This window comes from Mesoplodon densirostris, chromosome 7 (genome assembly GCF_025265405.1).
Source record: "Mesoplodon densirostris isolate mMesDen1 chromosome 7, mMesDen1 primary haplotype, whole genome shotgun sequence".
NCBI lineage: Eukaryota > Metazoa > Chordata > Mammalia > Artiodactyla > Ziphiidae > Mesoplodon > Mesoplodon densirostris.
Genome location: NC_082667.1, coordinates 62,007,074 through 62,012,531, shown reverse-complemented (window position 1 = coordinate 62,012,531; position 5,458 = coordinate 62,007,074). Strand labels below are relative to the sequence as shown.

General features: G+C 47.8%; 1 pseudogene; it reads right to left on the bottom strand.

Moving 5' to 3' along the window:
* Nucleotides 1-296: 296 nt before the first annotated feature.
* Nucleotides 297-1,268, bottom strand: LOC132494335 (olfactory receptor 51D1-like; annotated as a pseudogene).
* Nucleotides 1,269-5,458: the final 4,190 nt, after the last annotated feature.

The following is a 5,458-nucleotide window of genomic DNA, read 5'->3' as shown; positions in this document are numbered from 1 at the left end:
TGTCATTTACAGCTTTCTCATGTCAGTATTGGGTGTATTTTCTAGTTGGGAGAGAGGAGTACAGCAAGGCTACCATAGCAGAGAGACTAGGGTGATTATTCACCAGGATATCCTGTCCAAACTATCGTAAGTCTTTCTGTATTGACACATTCCTGGAGACAGAAATTCAAGGTCTATTTAAGTAACTGGGAGCAGACATCCCAGTGGGTTGGATGTGCCAATCACCAAGATGTTCAACAGGACCCAAATCCTGCCATCTTTGGTAGAGACTGGGGACACTGAAGAGGTTATCCTGCTCACCTGCCGTCCTGTAAGAATATATGGAGGACCCGTGAATGAATCTCCTTGGTTTTGGCTCCATAGACTATAGGGTTAACCATGGGTGGTAGTAGTAGATAGATAGATATTAGCCGTAACCACACGGCAAAGGGAAGTGGGGCCACCCAGCCTGTGTACCACCGAGAGCCTGATGAGGGGGCACATAGAAGACCAGCACAGCACTGAGATGGGAGATGCAGGTGTTGAAAGCCTTGAGTGCTGCCCCCTGAGAGGACAGCTCCAACACAGCCCTCAGAATGAGGATACAGGAGAAGCCAGGGAAGAGAGAGTCGATGTCCATGACCACGAGGATGATGAAGAGCCTGTACACCTGTACAGGACAGCTTCATAATGTCTTGGGGCAGACAGAAGGAGTGTGTGACAGTGTGTGTTTGGCAGTACGACAACTGCTTCAGGATGAAGGACAGGGGGAAGAAGAATACAAATGCTCTGGTCAGGGAAGCTAGTCAGATCTTGGTGACCATGGTGACCGTAGGCCCTGTGAGCACAGAAGCATGGCACAGTGGGTGGCAGATGGTCACAACGTGGTCAAACGCCATGGCCAGCAGGACAGCTGACTCTATGGCTGACAGAGCATGGATAAGGAACAGCTGGGCCAGACAGATGTTGAACTCGACCTCCTGGATGCCCATCAGGAAGAGGCTGGCCATCTTGGGCATGGTAATAGAGAAGAGGACTAAGTCAATGCTAGAAAGCACGGCCAGGAAGAGGTACAGGGGCTCATGCAGGCACCTTTCCACATGGATGATGAGGACAGTGGCCAGGTTGCCCAGGGTGGCCAAGGCCTACATACAACACAGTGGGAAAACCAGTCAAAAGTGGACATTAGGTCCCAGGCCAGGGATGCCCACCATCAGTAAGTATGCTGGGTAGACCAGAGTTCCATTTGGTGTGGCCATGGCAGGAATCAAGAATCAAGGTTTCTGCATCCCAAGTCCAGTGTCTATGAAAGGGAAAGGGAGAAACATCACTCAGTCATGGCTCAGAGGAGAGAAAGGACTTATTAGGAAAGGACACTGAGACAGTGAGGGCAGCAAACAAAGACTAAGTACTTCTGGTAATTCTGAACTCCAGCCTCCTTCTGCTCTAATACCTCCCTGGGGGTCCCATTAATCTCAGTGTATGAAGCCCACTCAGAATACATGTGCAACAGCTCTTCATTTCCAGAGCTGATGTTTCTGACCACAGACACTGCTCTTGGCCACTTCCACAACAGAACTGCCAGGCTTGCACAGATCCTTCCAGATCCCAGCTTTTCTAGCGCGTGTTAGGGTTAGGGTCTGTCTGAGTTCAGAGTTTGAGGTTCAATCTCTGGTTGCCTTTAAGACTCACTCTAATCTGGTTTTAGGATGGGAAGCAGGAGGTCAGTCTGAGCCTAGATTTTCAGAGATAGGTTTGTGTTTCAGCCTGAGTACCATTTCTCAAAATTCCTTGATAGAATCATCTGAAGTGGTTATTGAAAACACTATCTCTCCAGGTCCTACTCCAGGCCCAGAGAATAAGATTTTCCCGAGGAAGGGTCCAGAAATCTGGTTAAAAAACAATAAATCCTTTCTCTCCAGGTGATTTTTTTTTTTTAATCAGAAAAATTTGGGAAAAGCTTTCTGGTCTTCTGGGAGGTAGGGAGATAGGAGTGAAGAAAGACTATCATTTCCAGCCCCCAACAAAGAATGGAATATAGTCTTTCATTGGGATCTCTCAAGGCCCACATGAGAGTCAGTCCCAGCCTGTGCTCGCCTGGGCTGTGACATGGAAACCAGATACAGCTGAGACATGAAAAGAAAATCAGTCTGTGTTGTCACCAGTGCTCTGTGGTATCCACAAGCACATCTTCCTTCCTCCACTACCCTCCCTGGGGAGCACAGAACACCCCAACATCAATTTCCTTTCTCTACACAGACCACTCTGTTCTAAGCCTCCGTCCTGAGATCCAAACCCATATAACCTGCTGCCTCTTCATAGTTCTACTTGGATAGCCTAAGGGCCTCACACTCATCTTGTTCCAAATAGGACCCCTCTGAATGGTACCAATGGGTCACCCGAGTCATGCTGGTCAGGGAAGCTAGTCCCATCTTGATTTCTCTGTTCTTTCTCCTCCACTGTAATTTTGTTTTTCCAAGTAATCAATTGTGCCTTTCCTTTTATTTAACACATCCTCCCTCCCTACCAACTTCATTATATCACCCACTCTGCTCTGATTATGAAAAGAACTTCCTAACTCACCTCCCTGCTTCCAAACCCAGACACTTCAATCCACCTCTACATGGCTGCCATCTAAATGGCAAAACTGGACACGTCAGGCTCCTGTTTAGTAAGTTCCAGGTGACTCCCATAGCCTTCAAGATCGAGGTGGAATTCCACAGTCTACATTCAAAGCCCTTCCCAATGTGGCTCCCATGTAACTTTCCAGCCCAGCTTCTCAGTTTGTTTCTTCATTACCAGTCGCCACCACACACACACACAAGCATTTTTCCCCCGCTAAATTAATCCCCCTTGCCTTACTTTTTCAGTGAAGGGTGGGCAGCTGGAACTGGGGAGTCCTTCCTGGCACAAGGGATAGACAAAGTTTGGAATGAGCCACACAGTGGTTTGAAGAAACTCCTCTTTGGGAAGGTCACTGAACCAGGTCTGGGATCCAGACGTTGTAATCAGGAAGAGTGCCCGCTGGCAAACGTCTGCAAGCAACAAGGCTGTCTGAGCCAAGGCCAGGCTTCCTCAGGTAATGCACCCTCCCTGCCTGGGTCTCCGTGAACTTCCCAGGGCCCAGCAAGTCTCCCCCCACCTCCCCTTTCCTCCCCACCCTGGGCTAAGCCTGGCACACTCACCAGCAATGCTTTCACCCCAGGCAGCTGCGGTTATATAGCTTCCCTGGGGGACCTACGGAGCGTGAGGTATGATGAACAGTGAACTATGCCAGGCTCCCTGGGAGCACCGCTCCGCTCAGACGCTCAAGTAAATCTGAACCCAGACTCCTACCCCGGGGGCTGCACTCTGTTACTAGTCTAAAGCCACCTTAGGAGACTAGAGGTAAGGGTAATGTAGTGGAGGTGAGGGATGACCTGTACTGGAAGAAAGGAGCTACTGGAATGGAGGCGTGGGCGCGCACCTAAAAGCACACAGACGTGAATACGCCTGCTAACTCTCAGACGCACTATCCTAGGGGATCCAGCCCTGTGCTCAGGCACTGCCTCTCGCTTCTTGATGCTGCCCCCTTATGGTAATATAGGCGAATTGCAGCCTCGTGGCTACTTGGGCATTGAGGATGATGAACCAAGGACCTAACTTACCTTGAATGTGAGCTCCTGCCACTGCACTACGGCTGTTCCTTAGCTCACACTCCTCTCCCTAATAAGCCAACTCTTTATCCCTCGGGCTGCTAATAATAGCTCTCCTGGCCCCGCCCCCAAATGAGACAGTGTAGAATGGTTGTTTAAATGTGGGGCTCTATCAGGAAACAGACTTATGTCCAAATCTAGGCTCAATCACATACCATCCTTAGCTTCAGTTTGATGTGAAAAATAAAATGAGATACTAGCAATTCTCCAGTGAATGATCGTGTTCATTATTATTGCTCAAAACAACTGGAAGAGCCAATGAAATAGAAGGAAATCCAGTTGAGATAGTGCTACAACAGCCAAAGGAAGAAAATACACTGAGGGGGAAGAGTGGACAGCAGTGCAGAAGGCTGCTTAGAGATCAAATAGTATGAGGACTGAAAATAAAAAGCCACTGGTTACCTTGGGAAGAACTGTTGAGGTGCGTTGGTAGGAATGGAGTCCTGAATGCAGCAGAGTAGGGAGTGAGTGAGTTGGGAAGAACTGGAGAAAGTGGATGTAGACCACTATTTTGAGAAGTTTGTATGTGAAGAGAAGGAGTGAAATGGGCAACACATGAAGAAATGATAGCTCTAAGGAGAGTTTTTAAATTTGTATTTTGGAGCTTAAGGAGATTAAACACAAGCAAATGTCAACAGGATGGAGTTAGTAGAGAGGCTCCCTGTCCTTTATTTCTCATATTCCTAGTGGAGCTCATCAACGCTGTGACCCAGGTAGACCCTCTGTCCTTCCCCGTCTATATAGTGACCATGAGAAATCTTAATTGCTCCCATAACATCACCCAAACAGTCAAAACCAATATCCTGAGCTCCAGACATGGTAATGTCTATTGGACATCACTATTTTTTTGTTGTTGTTTTTTTTGTTTTTGCGGTACACGGGCCTCTCACTGTTGTGGCCTCTCCCCGTTGCGGAGCACAGGCTCCGGACGCGCAGGCTCAACGGCCATTGCTCACGGGCCCAGCCGCTCCGCGGCATATGGGATCTTCCCAGACCGGGGCACGAACCTGTGTCCTCTGCATCGGCAGGCAGACTCTCAACTACTGCGCCACCAGGGAAGCCCTGGACATCACTATTTAAGCATCATTCAGGCACCTCAAACTCAGTGCCTCCAACTAAGTTCATTATCTCTGATCTGCAGTCTATGCCCCCAAATCTGTGTTTTCTGTTCCCTGTCACGGAAATGACTCTGTTGCCTCAGCCAGGAACCTAGAAGCCTTCATTTCTGCCTTCTCCCTCTCTTACCTCTCTCTGATCCCATCCAATCAGTCACCAAGTTCTCTTTAATTTACATCCTGGATATCTCATGAATCAGATTATTTTTCTTCATCCCCTTTGCCTCCTAACCAAGATAATCTCTTGCCTAGACCATCAGAATAACTTGTTCACTGGTCAGCCTCATTGAAGATCTTTCCTACCAATTCACTCTCCACACTGTGGTCAGTGTGATCTTCCAAACACAAATCAGTTCATAGCATTTCCCCATTGACTTTAGAATGAAAAGTTGAAGTTCACACTCCATAACCCAATTCTTAAAACTTCTTGTGCCATCTCAGTGCACATTTCCATCCTATCTTCAACCATTCTACCTCCTTTTTTGCATGCCAAGTAGCAGGCACACTGAAATTATCCCCCTGTTTCAATGTGCCATGCTTTCTCTCACCCTTCAGCTTTCGCATATGTTTTTCCCCATGGTAAAAATACTCATCTTACTTCCTGTTTTTATTAATTCTTAGCTTTCAGATATCTGTTTAAACAACCTTCTTTAGGAAGATCTATTCTGG